Raw genomic sequence first — 17,565 nt, forward strand, 5'->3', positions numbered from 1 at the left:
TTGTTAGGAAGGAAGTCGATTATCTTGACTACCCGATGAAGGAATCCGTCCAAGGCTGGCGCAACAAATGGTTTTATCTGCGAGACCCTTTGGTGCCTGGACGGCGCTCAAATCTCCCTCCTTTTGAAGATAAACTGATAGCTAAGCCAAAGAAGTCCTGGCAAAACGCCCTTTCTCCCGAAGAGAGAGCGACAGCCGACAAGCTATTCGACCAAGTAGTCATCCTGAAGAATACGGGAGGCTTGACGATGTGCGGCACTGAGGTAGTCTCAGTGTTCTTACAACGTCGAGTGCAACCGTTAATGTCTCGACCCCATCAACTGTGGCTTTACACGGGCAAGGACGATAGGTCTAGAGTCAGCTCTGCCAACCTTTCGGCCGAAGACCTCCGAGATGAAGTCCGCCGCTTGACGTGCCTTAGTATGAAGGACAACATCGTCCTGACATCGGCTCATCCTCCTTATGATTTTGACCATCTTCCGACCGAGGTAATCCTGTTGTTTTTCGCTTGCTGTTGTTACTCCTTTTTCCGTTGTGTTTCACAAATTTCTTTTCTTCGACAGGCCCCCGCCGTTGCTCAATGCGATCCTCCTACACCCGAAAGCGGTGTGGAACTAGAGGATGATGATGATGATTTCGAGGGGACCGAGGACGCCCAGCATGCCCTCGAGGACAGCGATGTCCAAGAGGAAGAAGCTGCCGAGGATGATGCCTTCATCAGGAGCAGGCGCCGTAAGCAGATACACGACGATTTCATTACAACGGCTGAATCAAGTCCTAGCGGAGAAGATAATGATGCCGATGGAACTGCTTCGCCTCCTCCTGCTAAGAAGAGTTCAACAAGTTTCTTCGCAGGCGAAGATGATCTGGACCTGTGAGCATCTATACTCTTTTCCTGATTTATTTCCTATCGTTTTGTATGCTAACCGTGTACTGCACTTAAGTAGCTCTGATGATGATGATGATGATGAAGTTCCTCTCGTGAAGAGGGCCAAATTAACCTCTGGGAGAGCGGCATCAGCTAAGGAATTGAATCCCTCTCCCGCCAAGTCGACACCTCCCTCGCGAACGGTTGTAGAGAAGATTCCAGTGTCGAAAGTTATTCCTCCTGGCGATGCTCCCACTTCGTCGGCTGGTCGCGATCATGTAAGTATTCAATCTGCCCTGCTTCGCCGAGTTTCTGTCGACTGAGTCTTCTTGATTTTTCTTGCTGCAGCCAATTTACGTCACAGTCGATGCTGTGGCGGATTTCGCTGAGCAGTTCACCCGACTTGAGGCTGAAAACTCCCAACTTCGAAAGACTATCAGATCTTCGGCTGATCAGGTGCTTGAAGCCAACATGCTTTCCACCGACGCCAAGAATGAAAACGCCTTGCTGAAGGAGGAGGTGAAGAAGTTGAAGCGGCAGATGAAGGATGAGCAAGATGCCAGGCGTGCGGCAGCGGTTGCAGCCGACAAGAAGGAAGGCGTCCTCCACGAATCCATCAAGGATTTATTAGGTAAAATCCATGGCACGCAGTTTCTTTCTTGGTGTTTCTTCACTGGTTATTGATCTGACTTTTTTTTCAGAGGCCGCCGACATAACTGTCACTCGACGTCATCAGCTTTGGGAGGACTCTACAGCCGATGCCTTGTCGCTTGCCGCTGAGTCTAATGTCCAAGTCCTTGGACTTCTGCAAAAGACCAAAGGAGCGCTGTCGAGGCTATACTCGATGATCTTCCCAAAGATGAAGCAGGACAAGACTCTCGACGAGATGGCGGATGCTTTCCTTGTTGATCCTTCCGAGCCTGTGGAGGTATTGAAACGCCGTAACCGCTTATTTGGGGCGGTTCTTACTTTCCAACTGCTCATGGGCCATGGGATGGGGTCTGAATCAGAGAAATTGTCTAAGGCTTTGCCTGTGGACGATGATAATCGCCCAGTCGACCTTGAACCCTTCAAACGCTCGGCGGTGGTATGTGCCAATCAACTCTTGAAGTTGGTGGATGAAGCACAAGCCAAGCCTATCCCTGAAGCTGCCCCTGGCTCGTCGTCGGCGATCCCTTGAACTCTTGCTTGATTGATTGTAAATAAGACCAATCACAATTTGATTTAGTCCTTTGTTGTTTCGGCTCTGTTTGTCAATTCAAACAATCTTTTGTATGTAACATATATGCCAGGCGCTCCCGATGGGAGTTTTTATGTTAATGCTGGTCTGAACTGGGGACTGTACTGCAGATTCCTTCATCTTCTTCCCGTGCCGAGCTTTTTCCAAACCCTTCGAGTAATGATGAATCGGACCTTGTTCGCCGCTTACGTGACCAAGTGTCTTGTCTAAATAAAGACATCACTTCTCTTCGCGCGATGGCAGCCTTGGTGAAGAAAAAGGGGGAGATAGCGACTGCTATCGAACAGTATGCTCTCGATGGTCTTCATGTTGCTACCGAAAGTTTGGGCTGTAAGTATTAGCCCATCTTCTGATTCCTGACATAGCTTGAATGTTCTTTTAACTGATATTCGTTCCTTTCCAGTCGTAGCTTCCGATGCAACTGAGGAGAACAAGAAGATCCATGAAAAGGTCGAGGCGATGACTGACGTTGCGCACCCAAAACACGATTTATGGCTGCATCGTCCGAAGGCTGTTGTCATGGCGAAGTTTGAGTACCGGGTGGAGAAGGCGCATTATTACTTTGATAAGTTCCACGCTCATCTCACGATGGTTTGGAAGACCTTGTTCCCTCTGGACCAAGCACCCGAAACTTTATCTGTCCTGTTTACCCGATTCAAGTCTCCCGAAAGGATTCACCAGTTGGTGCGGAAAGAACTCCTGGCTGGTGCTGAGCTTGCCTTCGCTTCGATATTGGCGTGCCATCCGTCTTTAGACTTGAGGGCCGTGGCAAATACTGAGAGGAGTTTAGGCCAATATTATGATGTTGCTAGGGGTCCTGCTTATACCATTGTTTCTCGGATGGAGTCATGCCTTGAGAAGGATCTGAAGGCCCACTGGGACCAGGGAGCCCGATCATGAATGTAATAACCTTATACCTGCATAAGATTGTTTTGTACAAATTTACTGCGTACGTTGCACGCTATGTTAGTTTGATTGATATTTTATTGTCGTGGGCGGCTGAGTGATCAGTTCAACCTGCTCTCTCGACGACTTCGTTGAATTATGCAATGTTATTGCGAAGCCGATATGTAAGTTTTTGTAAGAGCGAGACCCATCGACTTAGTCGAGGGAATTAGACGCTTGGCTTCGTCACGCGGTGCACCGGTTTGAGCCTTATTTTGTGATAATGTAACCATCGACTGCATCACTCGTGTATTTTCTCGAGGCTTGGATTGGTTGTTTTTGTGCATCATTAATCTTAGCTCCCGTTGAGAGTATTTAATTAATGACACTGTGTAAGCGTATTTTTTAGGCCAGCGCTCCCGATGGGAGTAAGAGCCAATGGTACGGCCCCATACGGTATGTTCGGGTGATAAGGCCTGGAGCAAGAAAAAAGGTAGAAAACCTGATTAGAACTTTTATTCATAGTGCAAAAGCAACCTTAAGGGTTGTCGAGTAATTAAAAACAATCGTATCCTATGTATAGAATCGTCGCAAATGTGCGATGTTCCATGGATTCTCAACGTCTTTTCCTGTGTTATCACCAGAATTTGACCAAGTCAGAGGTGGGCCACGATCAAGATGGGCTTGAAGATTATATACGGAAGAAATACGTGGATCGGCCTTATATGCAAAGTTGGGATAGTTTGCCCGTGTATCTGTAACATATTAGGATACGTGTCGGTTAGTTAGAGTTTTACCCGTGCACGGTTAGGTGCACGCCTAAATTAGAAAATCCCCTGGACTATAAATATGTATCTAGGGTTTATGGAATAAACAACAACCAACGTTCAACCAACCAAATCAATCTCAGCGCATCGCCAACTCCTTCGTCTCGAGGGTTTCTACCGGTAAGCAACATGCTGCCTAGATCGCATCTTGCGATCTAGGCAGCACAAGCTTCATGTTGTTCATGTGTTGCTCGTACTGAAGCCTTTTTGATGGCGAGCAACGTAGTTATCATAGATGTGTTAGGGTTAGCATAGTTCTTCGCGTAACATGCTGTCGTAGTGCAACCCTTGCATATCTAGCCGCCCTTACACCTATCTTAGGTGTAGGGGCGGCACCCCGCTTGATCATTATTTTAGTAGATCTAATCCGTTACGATTGCTCCTTGTTCATCAAGGATTAGTTTAATATCTGCAATAGTTAGGCCTTACAAAGGGCGGGAGGATCCAGCGGCACGTAGGGTGTCGTTTGCTAGTCCTAGACAGGATGTTCCGGGGATCAACCTCGTGTTGGTTTTTAGGCCTTGTCTAGGATCGGCTTACGATCACCGTGCGTGGCCGCGAGGCCCAATCCTGAGTAGGATGATCCGATTATGCGGTGAAAACCCTAAATCGTCGTAGATCTCATTAGCTTTATCTTGATCAAGCAGGACCACCATATATTCGTGCACCTCGTACGAATCATGGGTGGATCGGCTCCTTGAGCCGATTCACAGGACAACCTGAGAGCCGATCGAGGCTCGTATTTAATGTTTACGTGTATGCCATGCAGGAAACTAAGCGAGGCATCTCCATCACCTTCCTGACCAGGTATAGGTCAGGTGGCACGCCCTTGCGATTAGCATCGGACGTGTGACCAGAAGGCTTTGCGGGCCGTCGCTCGGAGGGACCTCGGCCAGCCGCAGCCCTAGGTTGTTCCCGGCTCTACGGTGTTGCCCGTCGCTGCCCGCCGGTGGGTTTTGACAGCAACACATTCTGGCACGCCCGGTGGGACAAGCTTCTACATCAACCACGTCGCCATCTACATCTGAGATGGCGGACGGCACTCCAGTCACGTACGAGGATCTGACCGACGAGCTCAAGAAGAAGTATGACGAGGTCAAAGCCATCCTCGAAGCCGACCTCATCGGCTCTTTTCACAGAACCCGTGCACATGGCATCCGGTGGAAGGAGTTCTCACCGGAAGGCGCGCTCGATGGAGTGGACCTGTCCGTCCCGTCAGAAGAACGTACCAGGTCCCTGCGCCAGGAGATTAGCTGCATGGTGACTCACTCGCTGCATCGCCATTCTGAGAGCCTGGTGAATACTTTGGAGCATGTTGCTTTTCGGATGATCCAGGAGGTCATGAAGCATCAGCACTTTCTATTAGGACCAGCTCTCGGGACCTACCAAGGAGAAGTGCCACTTCAGCCCCGTCCACCGTCGTCATTCGCGTTGGCGACTCCAGAAGTGCCTAATCCACCGTCATGCGCCGCTGAAGACACTTACCCCAGGAGGTGCCAGCCAAGATACTTGTTCAACATCAACATGGTAGAACTGGGGCACCGCCCTGATGAAGGTGGAGACGAGGGCAGCTGCTCTCATAGCGAAGATAAGGAAGGAGCCGCTCCCCGCGACCGGCCCCGACACTGCCAAAAGGTCCTGGTAATGATCAAGATGGAAGCCGATTCTAGCGATCGGCCCGTATTATCCATACCACCTGCTCTCCCAGTATGTGGCGTCGACCTCACAGGTGACGGAAAGCTAGGGTATGGGTTTACATCGGCTGATGAGCTAGAGGAAGTCGACATTGGTCCTGGGGATAAGCCGCGACCGACTTTTATCAGCAAGAAGTTAGATCCACAGCTCAGGGGGCAGATGATAGCTCTGTTGAAGGAATACCCAGATTGCTTTGCATGGGATTACACGGAGATGCCTGGTTTGGACAGGAGTATCATCGAACATCGGCTCCCCCTCAAGAAAGGATTTCGGCCATTCCAACAACGAGCACGTCAAATGAGGGCCAAAATTCTGGAAGAAGTCAAGAAAGAAATCGAGAAAATGTTGGCCGCCGGGTTCATCAGGCCATGCAGGTATGCTGAGTGGATCTCCAGTATCGTTCCTGTAGAGAAGAAGGACGGCCGATGGCGGGTGGCCATCGATTTTCGAGATCTCAACAGAGCCACTCCAAAGGACGAATATCCGATGCCTGTGGCAGAAACGTTGATAAATGCCGCTGCTGGCCACAAGGTGTTGAGCTTCATGGATGGCAACGCCGGTTATAACCAGATCTTCATGGCTCCGGAAGATATACACAAGACCGCATTCAGAGTACCAGGGGCAGTAGGCTTGTTTGAATATGTGGTCATGACCTTTGGGTTGAAGAATGCTGGTGCAACGTACCAACGAGCCATGAATTATATATTTCATGATCTGATCGGCAAGCTGGTGGAGATCTATATCGACGACGTGGTAGTCAAATCAGTCTCCATGGAGGGACACTTGGACGATCTACGGCGCGTCCTAGACCGAACTCGGAAATTCGGACTGAGAATGAATCCGAAGAAGTGCGCCTTTGGCGTGACGGCTGGTCAATTCCTAGGTTTTCTGGTTCATGAACGAGGAATTGAGATCGGCCTGAAAAGTCAGGAGGCGGTGCGTACCATGCAGCCGCCAACCACGAAGAAGGAGCTCCAACGCCTCATCGGCAAGATCAATTTTGTCCGACGATTCATCTCTAATCTGTCAGGACGAATCGAGCCGTTCATGGCGCTGGTGAAGACTAAATCTGATGACGAGTTTCACTGGGGGGCAGAACAGCAACATGCGTTTGATGAGATTAAGCGGTATCTGACGACGCCGCCTGTGCTAGTTCCGCCCCAGCAAGACAGACCGTTCTACATCTACTTGTCAGTAGCTGACACATCCATCGCTTCGGTGGTGGTGCAACTCTACGAGGGCGTTGAAAAGGTCGTTTTCTACCTCAGCAGAAGGATGCTGGACGCGGAGGCAAGATACCCTGAGGTCGAAAAACTTTGCCTCTGCCTGTTCTTTACTTGCACCAAGCTTCATCACATCCTTTTGACGGCAGAGATCATCGTCATATGCAAGTCAGATGTTGTCAAGCACATGTTGTCGGCCCCCGTTTTAAAAGGCCGACTTGGTAAGTGGATGTTTGCGTTGTCAGAATTCGATCTCCGGTATCAGCCTGCGAAAGCAGTCAAGGGACAAGCGTTGGCCGATCTTATCGCTGAACGGATCAGTACCAATATAGCAGCACTATCTATACGTGCATGGGCTATGTTCTTTGATGGATCGGTTTGTGACGATGGTTGTGGCATCGGCATTCTGCTCGTGTCTCCTCGGGGGGCAGAATACTCCTTCTCCATCAGATTATCTACCCCTTGCACCAACAACGTAGCAGAATATGAGGCAATACGTAAGGGAATGGAGTTGCTACTGGAAGCTGGAGCTGAAGCAGTAGAGCTTTTTGGAGACTCAAAGTTGGTGATTAACCAGCTCACGGATGAATATAAGTGCGAAAGTGAATCACTTTTCCCATATTGGGTGGAATGCCGTGAGTTGATGACACAGTTTCGGTACATCAACTTTAATTGGGTCCCAAGATCCCAAAATACCGAGGCCAACAATCTCGCGCAAATGGCGTCAGGCTATATAGATATATCTGATGGGTCGGAGGTTCATGTACAATTCCTGGAACAGGATGATTGGAGAGCCGAAATCTTCAATTATTTAAAAGATTCGGCTCGGGGGGCACCTAAACGGATAAGGTACAAAGCCATGAAGTATGTCCTCATAGGAGACGATATGTTCTACAGGACGTTGGAAGGGTTACTACTTAAGTGCACAGGGCCAACCGAGTCTAATCGGCTCTTACATGAGGTGCATGAAGGCGCTGTGGAACTCATCAGTCGGCTCATAAGATGAAGTGGTTAATCAGGCGATCAGGGTTTTATTGGCCCACCATGCTTGAAGATTGCTTCAATTATTACAAGGGGTGCCAAGCGTGCCAGATGTTCGGGAAGATTCAGATAGTACCAGCATCAGCAATGAACCCTATCATCAAGCCTTGGCCGTTTCGGGGGTGGGGCATGGATATGATCGGCAAAATCCATCCGGCGTCGAGTAAAAAACATGAATGGATTTTGGTTATCACAGATTACTTCACCAAGTGGGTGGAAGCCGTCCCTATGAAAAAGGTGAAATCAGAAGATGTGATCAAATTTGTGAAAGAACACGTCATTCATAGGTTCGGGATTCCCCAAACTATCACGACCGATGGAGGTTCGGTCTTTATTTCTAAAGAATTCAGGAAGTTCTGCGATGACATGGGGATTAAACTGATCCGATCATCCCCGTACTATGCTCAAGCTAATGGGCAGGCTGAAGCGTCCAATCAGAGTCTAATCAAGCTGATCAAGAGGAAAATTGACGAGAACCCTAGGGATTGGCATGAGAAGTTGTCAGAAGCATTATGGGTCTACCGCATGTCGTGCCATGGAGCTATAAAGACTTCGCCGTACCAGCTTGTTTATGGACAGGAAGCCGTATTGCCTTGGGAAATTACGGCTGGATCAAGACGTGTCACGTTTCAGAATGATCTGACAACTGAAGAATATGCAGCCTTGATGAGTGACACTATTGAGGACGCAACGGAGCTTAGGCTTTGGTCATTGGAGAAGATTAAGGAGAACAAAGCCAGGGTGGCTCGTGCCTACAATAAAAAGGTTAGACCAAAGGAGTTTCAAGTTGGTGATCTAGTATGGGAAGCTGTGTTGCCGTTAGGAACCAGGGACAAGGCATATGGCAAATGGTCTCCTAATTGGCATGGTCCGTACAAAGTTGTCCAAGCCTTGAAGGGTAATGCATACATGTTGGAAGAGTTGGACGGCGAGAAATTCCCAGTAGCTGTCAATGGTCAACACCTCAAGAAATATTTCCCAAGCATGTGGGATGACGGGCAGTGAGATGTGAGGGCCGATTTGTCATCGGCCAGTAAAAAAAAATCACAGCCGATGCACAGGCATCGACTTGAGAAGACGTATGGAGATAACAGTATGCAAATACAGCCGATGCACGGGCATCGACTTCAGAGTAACAAAGCCGATACGCTGATATCGACTCTAGAGGAATAAGTCCAAACTAGCAAGTTAACAGAATCGGTTCAGACCAGAAATCATGATGTGCGAGACGAATCTCTTAGGGGTTGCGGAGGAGTTCATTCTGATGGTTTGGACGAGAATTAGGCTTATTGAGGCCTGTTGGACTGCGTGTTTAGGCAACAGCTTGGCCTCGGGTCGTGATACGAGCCGATGTTCTGCTATCGGCTCTCTGTACGGCAGCCCCATTCGACGATCGGCAAGGTGGACAAGGAAGCGAAATTAATTAAGGGATTTTTCTTCATTAATAGGGGTATTCCTTACAAAGAAAGAGCCGATTGCTCAAGGAAGAAGAGGGCAAAAGCCAACTACTACTACTGATCCCTAATCTAGGGGCCGTTGCTGCCCTCGTCGTCGCTGCCTCCGGCGCAGCTGCTGAGAGGCTCCTCATCGGAGCTTCCGTAGCCTTCTACGGGATCCTCATCTTCCTCATCGTCGTCATCACTGTCGTCGTCCCACCAGGTGCGGAGGCGCTTCGTTGGTGGGTAACCTTCAAGGGAGTCGTCGTCGTCCTCCTCCTCCGCCTCTTCCTCGGAAGAGGTGAAATCGTCCCAGGAGAAGCGGTCGTCTTCGCTCTCCGCCTCCTCTTCCCCTTCGACGAGGAAGTGAAGGTCGCCCTCTCCGTCGGTCAGGGATTTGTCATCCTCAGGCCAGATGGAGGAATCGTGTTCTTCCTTGTCCCACGTCGTCGGGGCAAGAATGTCGTGCACCGCCAACGAGCCCCACTCCGGCGTCGGCTCGCGGGAGGAGGAGGAGTCAGAGAAGACCGACGAGGTGGAAGAGGAAGAAGAGGAAGACATGGCTATGGGAGATTGGGGTTTTTTGGGTGCCGATGGCCAGAACAGAGCAAGATGATGAAGTGGTAAACTGCTTAGAGCGGTTAAATAAAGGGGCTATAGTAGAAATTCAATGCCACAGCAGTTTCCAAGGAGGCGGTGCCCAAAGACAACGGTCAGATCGCGCGGAATAGTTGAGAAGACAGGGCATCATGATGAAAAATGCTGCGACGGTTCTGCTCTGCCATGACATGACCCGACGAAGAAAAAACGGAGTGATTTTGGAATTATCAATTCCAAAACCAGGGGGGCATGTGTTATCACCAGAATTTGACCAAGTCAGAGGTGGGCCACGATCAAGATGGGCTTGAAGATTATATACGGAAGAAATACGTGGATCGGCCTTATATGCAAAGTTGGGCTAGTTTGCCCGTGTATCTGTAACATATTAGGATACGTGTTGGTTAGTTAGAGTTTTACCCGTGCACGGTTAGGTGCACGCCTAAATTAGAAAGTCCCCTGGACTATAAATATGTATCTAGGGTTTATGGAATAAACAACAACCAACGTTCAACCAACCAAATCAATCTCGGCGCATCGCCAACTCCTTCGTCTCGAGGGTTTCTACCGGTAAGCAACATGCTGCCTAGATCGCATCTTGCGATCTAGGCAGCACAAGCTTCATGTTGTTCATGTGTTGCTCGTACTGAAGCCTTTTTGATGGCGAGCAACGTAGTTATCATAGATGTGTTAGGGTTAGCATAGTTCTTCGCGTAACATGCTGTCGTAGTGCAACCCTTGCATATCTAGCCGCCCTTACACCTATCTTAGGTGTAGGGGCGGCACCCCGCTTGATCATTATTTTAGTAGATCTGATCCGTTACGATTGCTCCTTGTTCATCAAGGATTAGTTTAATATCTGCAATAGTTAGGCCTTACAAAGGGCGGGAGGATCCAGCGGCACGTAGGGTGTCGTTTGCTAGTCCTAGACAGGATGTTCCGGGGATCAACCTCGTGTTGGTTTTTAGGCCTTGTCTAGGATCGGCTTACGATCACCGTGCGTGGCCGCGAGGCCCAATCCTGAGTAGGATGATCCGATTATGCGGTGAAAACCCTAAATCGTCGTAGATCTCATTAGCTTTATCTTGATCAAGCAGGACCACCATATATTCGTGCACCTCGTACGAATCATGGGTGGATCGGCTCCTTGAGCCGATTCACAGGACAACCTGAGAGCCGATCGAGGCTCGTATTTAATGTTTACGTGTATGCCATGCAGGAAACTAAGCGAGGCATCTCCATCACCTTCCTGACCAGGTATAGGTCAGGTGGCACGCCCTTGCGATTAGCATCGGACGTGTGACCAGAAGGCTTTGCGGGCCGTCGCTCGGAGGGACCTCGGCCAGCCGCAGCCCTAGGTTGTTCCCGGCTCTACGGTGTTGCCCGTCGCTGCCCGCCGGTGGGTTTTGACAGCAACATCCTGAAGCTGGGTTTTTGAGCCGATAGGCTCCTCCTGGTATCACTTCAGTGACGATATATGGTCCTTCCCAAGGGGATTCAAGTTTCAAGGGTCTCTCTTGCTTCAGCCGAAGTACCATATCCCCGACATTAAAGCTTCGACTGCGTATACGTCGGCTGTGATAATTTCTCAACGCCTGCTGGTATACCGTCGTTCTTGCCAAGGCAATGTCTCGTGCCTCGTCGAGGAGGTCCACAGCGTCCTGTAGCGTGATATTGGAAGAGGATTCCGTGTATGCTGTCACCCGAGGTGCTTCAAACCGCCCGTCGGCTGGCAGGACTGCCTCGGCTCCATGCACCAAGAAGAATGGGGTGTACTGAGTCGACCTGTTAGGTTTGGTACGCAAACTCCAGAGTACGGATGGTAACTCTTCGACCCAGGCTCCAGCTGCACCTGTAAGGCTTTTCTTGAGGCCATCCCCTATGAGACCGTTGATCCTTTCCACCTGGCCATTGGTCTGTGGGTGGGCCACTGATGCAAACTTTAGTTTGATTCCTCCATCATCGCAAAATTTTCGAAACTCTTTGGAGTCAAAGTTGGTTCCGTTGTCTGTGACGATACTGTGAGGCATACCAAATCGACAGGTTATTCCTTTGAAGAATTGAACTGCCGTTTTAGCTTTTTGGTTTCGTACATGTACTGCCTCGATCCACTTGGTGAATTTGTCGACTGCGACCAGTAAGTACGTGTGTCCTTCGGGTGACGACCTTGGCAATGGTCCAACTTGGTCGAGTCCCCATTGAGCAAAGGGCCATGCCAGCGGTATTGTCATCAGATCTGTCGCAGGGGCGTGCGGTTTTGGTGAAAACCGTTGGCAGGGGTCACACTTCATGACCAGGTCTCGAGCGTCTGATGCCGCTGTTGGCCAGTAAAATCCTGCCCTGAAGGCCTTCGCCACGAGGGCCCTGCTTCCTGCGTGATGTCCGTAGGTTCCTTCATGTATCTCGCGCAACAGTTCTCTTCCATCGTCAATGGCGATACATCTTTAGAAAATACCAGAAATGCTGCGCTTGTAAAGTTCACCGTTTACTATGGTGAAGGCTTTCGATCGTCTAACGATTCGTCTTGCTTCCACTGGATCTTCTGGTAACTCCTGCTTCGTTAGATACGTTAGGAACGGCTTGGTCCATAGTGGCTCGAGGAGGAGGACTTGTTCAGCAGGAGGAGTTGGGGATTCTTCGGCAGCTCGCTGCAAGCTCGCCTCCAATTCGTCAGCCGACGGTTTTGGAGGTGCCGACGTCTTCTCTTTTATTGATCGCTGAGTGATCACCTCGTAAAACACTCCGTCTGGAATGGGGGAGCACATGGACCTGATGTTTGCCAAAGTGTCGGCTTCCTCGTTGCTGGCTCTGCCGATATGTTTGAGCTCACATCCTTCAAATTTTGCTTCCATATTTTGATACAGTTGCCGATAGGCGATCATGTTGTCGCTGACCGCGTCGCACAGGTTCATTGACTGCTGCACCACCAAGTTTGAGTCTCCGTAGATTTCTAGACGAGTTGCCCCACACGCCTTTGCCATCTTCATTCCGTGCAGCAGCGCTTCGTATTCTGCTTCATTGTTCGTCGGCAGGGGAAAGTTCATACGTAGTATATACTTCATCTTATCTCCCTGCGGTGATATCAACACCACTCCTGCTCCTGCACCTGTACTCCGTTTCGACCCGTTGAAGTACATTACCCATGACCCCGACATGTCGGGTGCTGCTGGTGTCTGTGATTGGATCCAATTTGCCACGAAATCTGGGAGGATTTGGGATTTTATCGCCGTTCGATTGACGTAAGTTATGTCGTGTGGTGCTATCTCGATAGCCCATTGGGACACTCGACCTGTGGCCTCCGGATTAGTCATTACGCTTTTCAGTGGCGCTTCGCTCACGGCGATAATCGGGTGCTCTGTGAAGTAGTGTCGCAACTTGCGAGCTGACCTCCACACTGCGTATGTCAGCTTCTGATGATGGGGGTACCTCTGTCTTGCGGGTGTGAGCACTTCACTGAGGTAGTAAACGGGCCTTTGCACGCCATGAACTCTCCCTGCTTCTTCTCGTTCGACGACCAAGACGCTGCTAAAGACTTGGGCTGTTGCAGCTATATACATGAGCAGTGTTTCCTTCTCACGGGGGGTTGCAAGGACTGGAGATGTCGACAAGATTTTCTTCAGATTGTCGAAGGATTCCTGCGCCTCCTTTGTCCACTCGAACTTTTCTGATTTTTTCATCAAATTGTAGAAGGGCAAAGCTTTTTCCCCTAGCTTGGCGATGAACCTGCTGAGCGCTGCTAATCGTCCTGCCAATTGCTGCACTTGGTGCAGATTTTTCGGCGGCTCCATATCGAGAATAGCTTTGATCTTCAAAGGGTTGGCTTCAATCCCCCTGGCTGAGATGAAGTACCCGAGTACTTGTCCCCCTGGCACTCCAAAGAAACATTTTTTGGGATTCAACTTGATTTTATACTTGTCTAAGTTGTCGAAGGTTTCTCGCAAGTCATCAACGAGAGTAGCAGCGTGCTTTGTCTTCACCACGATATCGTCGATGTAGACTTCGATGTTCCTCCCGATCTTCTCTCCAAGGCAAGCCTGCATGCAACGTTGATAAGTTGCTCCTGCGTTTTTCAACCTGAAGGTCATGACGTTGTAACAGAAAATGCCGTGTGGGGTGATGAACGCGGTTAGCTCCTGGTCTTCTTTCTTCAGCTTGATCTGATTATATCCGGAGTACGCATCAAGGAAGGAGAGGCGATCGCATCCGGCTGTGGAGTCGACTATCTGATCAATACGAGGCAGTGGGAAGTGGTCTTTCGGACAGTGTTTGTTGAGGCCGGTGTAATCGATACACATACGCAGAGCGGTGGTGTCCTTTTTGGGCACCATGACAGGGTTGGCCACCCACTCAGATTCCTTGAGCTCTCGGATGAATCCTGCTTTACGGAGTCGATTGACTTCCTCGCCGATTGCTCTCCTCTTTGGTTCGGAAAATCGGCGCATTTACTGCTGCACTGGTTTGGCTGTCGGGTCAACATTAAGGGCGTGCTCAGCGAGTTCCCTGGGGATACCTGGCATGTCGGATGGTTCCCATGCAAATATCTCCCAGCGCTCACGGAGGAACTCGATGAGCGCGCCTTCCTATGCAACCGTAAGGTCAGCCGACGTATTGACCGTTTTCTTCGGGTCAGTGGGATGCACCTGCAGCTTTTTGGCTTCCTTTGTAGCATCAAACTCATCGGATCTTACGTTTCGATTGTCGGCAGGGGGTTGCGTATGATCTGTAGCAGCGTCGATTGCATTGAGTTCTTCCTTGGCACCGAACTTCGAGGCGATCTTCTGGAACTCCCTATCGCAGGTGTCTGATCGAGCGAAGCTCCCATGAACGGTTATTGGGGTCCCGTTGTTGTCTGGCATCTTTAGTTTTAGGTACGCATAATGAGGTATGGCCATGAATTTGGCAAACGCGGGCCTGCCGAGGATGACGTGATATTGAGACTCCCAGTCAACTACCTCGAACTCGATCTTCTCTTTCCTGAAATTGTTGGGCGTACCAAAGACTACATCCAATGATGTTTTGCCGAGAGAATAAGCGGGTCGAGTCGGCATAATGCCATGGAACCCTGTGTCAGACTCTCTTAGCATATCGACTGTTAAACCCATTGCTCTCATTGTGCTGGTGAATAGTAGGTTCAAGCCGCTTCCTCCATCCATGAATACTTTGCTCATATTGTACCCTCCAATCTGCACCTCAAGGACAAGGGCTGCGTGACCTGGTCTAGGGACGGCTTTCGGGTGGTCTGTCCTGTCGAAGGAGATGCTTTGCTCCGACCAGTCGATGAATTCAGGTGTATCAACCATAGCAACTTCCGCATACTTTACTTCACGCGAGAATTTCTTGACTTCCCTTTTTGAAAAGCTGGTTTTATGGATCATGTTGACCTGCCCGCACGGCTCTGGGAACGCTTCGGCTGGTACATACTTGTCTCTTTCCATTGATTCGTACGGCTCCGGTACATACGGTTCTGGCGGATAGCTGTAAGACCTTGCCCTCTTCTCCATTATGTGAACTCTTGATATGGCTTCGGCTCTAAGATCATCGCAGAACTGTCGAATCTCCAGGAAGTGTCGGCAGTTCCTTAGCAGGTGACTGGATTTCTCTCGACCATCCTTCGGATCAATGTAAGAGTGGAGGTAGCATGGTGCTTCGAGTTGCTCCGTAGCCGATAAATACGGCGAACGGGTGCGGCCATGGATCGGTTGCATGTCCTGCTGCCCTCGTTCGGACTGGCGGGGGTGAGCCGCTGTACGTTCTTCCTCTCCACGGTTCGAGTCCCTTCGTCTCTTCCTTCGTCCCGTTGTGAGGTCGAAACTTCCTCGGATACCTCCTTGCGCGTTTCTGGGCGGGATTTCCAAGGTTGTTGCTGGATCGTTACCTGTCGAGGCTGAGGCCCTCGAGCCAGATGTTCCTGCCCTAGGGAGGCGAAGAAAGCCTCCAGAGTCGATGATGAAGTGAACGCCTCCGAAAGTTGTGGTCATGCCGTCGCGCGTCTCTGTAGAGACCGAGTGCGGCGGCTCGAGATGTGATACGAACTCAAAGGATCCGCAGCGGATCGGGTCTTTTGGATCTGGTGGCGTTGGTGACTCGAGTACGAACGCCGCAGATGTGACTGGTATTGCCGATGACCTGTCCTGTGCCGACATGGTTCCCACAGACGGCGCCAATTGTCGAGGGTGCTCCTCGGCAATGCCCTCCGATAGGGGCTTAGGGTTGATGGAATCCTGCAAGCTGACACGAGATATCGGTTCACAGACAAGCGGGGAGAGCGATTTACCCAGGTTCGGGGCCCTCGATGAGGTAAAACCCTACGTCCTGCCTGTCTGTTCTTGATTATGATGATAATGGGTTACAATGGGGTGCCGAATAGTTCGGCTGAGATCTCGTCGAGATGGCTAAGTGCTAAGGTGTCCTAGCTCTGAGTTTTTGGTGGCTAAGGTTGCTAAGATTGATTGTCCCTCGGCAGCCCCTCTCCTGGCCTTTATATAGGAGGCCAGGTCTCAAGAGGTCCAACCGAGTACGACTAGGTTTACAGTAATTTTAGATCCAATCTTTCCTTGTTCGGCTGCTTCTTTGCCTTGCTTGCCAAGGAATCTTCTGGTGTGCCATCCGGTTGGGCCGCCTTGCCTCCAAGTGCTTTCATGGGCCTTCAACTAGGAAATACAGGATAGGGCAACATCGGTTACCTGAAGGGTAATGCCCACGTCAAAAACCAACAAACAAAAATGGAAATGATGAGTAGGTCATGCCTATCCACCTCTTCCTAGGGCTCATGGGTGACGACCTCCATTTCTTGGAGGGATGGTCTGGCCCCTTCTAGTTTCGGCAGGCAACGCCGTCCTTGGAAGGATGGCCTGGCCCATTCTAACTAGGCAAGCAACACCATAGATGATGCCCTGCTGGTATTGTCAGTGGGGATCAGTTCCTCGCCATTGGCAGCGAGCTTAGGTGGTATGACAGTACCATCAGTTGTTTGCTCATCGATGGTAACATAGACCCCCCTCCCCCGCTGAATTTCATGGATGCTAAGACAAAAACGGTTTCCACTAGAATACTCGTCTGTAGAATCATGTTCGGGTTCCATCTTCGGAAGCGCTTCCACCAATCCTGAGAGTGGACACATTTCTTCTAATGTAGTCTGAGTAGTCCACCTCACAAATCACGCGGAGGATCAACTCGTTTTTGCCGCTGGCTTCGACATGGTCAGAGATGGAACCAACATAGCTAACAAAGTTGCGATGTTCTGAGCCCAAAGCTTCAACAAGGAAGACAGACTCAGATTGATCTTCCACCTCAAGGGTGGTTAGGGTGGGTTTTTTTTGCAGATTTGGAACTCAGCCGCCTTCGCGGAAAGAGTAGATCCAGATCTGGCTTGCGCTATTATCTCCACCGCATGGGCGGGTAAGGTGTTATTGGAGTTGTGGTTAGCCTCCTCGCCCGTCCAGTCGGTGAATATGTGCAAGTCGCCGAACGGGACCACCATGTAGGCGGGTAGGGTTGAGGCAACCGGAACACAAGTCTTGCCAACTAGCGGGAGGGGGATGTTCCCTTACACATCTGATCAAGGAGGTGTCACTGATGGCATCATCAGCTTCTGCCCGACAGTGGGTGTCAAATGTCATGGTAGTATCGACACGTACGCCATAGATGGCACCTTACAACATAGGGAGAAGTATGGACTAAGCCAAGTGGATGATCGGAGTGGTTATACACACGAGCTACCCATGTTCAAGATCCACACCAGAGGCAGATCTCT

This window comes from Lolium perenne, chromosome 3 (genome assembly GCF_019359855.2).
Source record: "Lolium perenne isolate Kyuss_39 chromosome 3, Kyuss_2.0, whole genome shotgun sequence".
Classification (NCBI taxonomy): domain Eukaryota; kingdom Viridiplantae; phylum Streptophyta; class Magnoliopsida; order Poales; family Poaceae; genus Lolium; species Lolium perenne.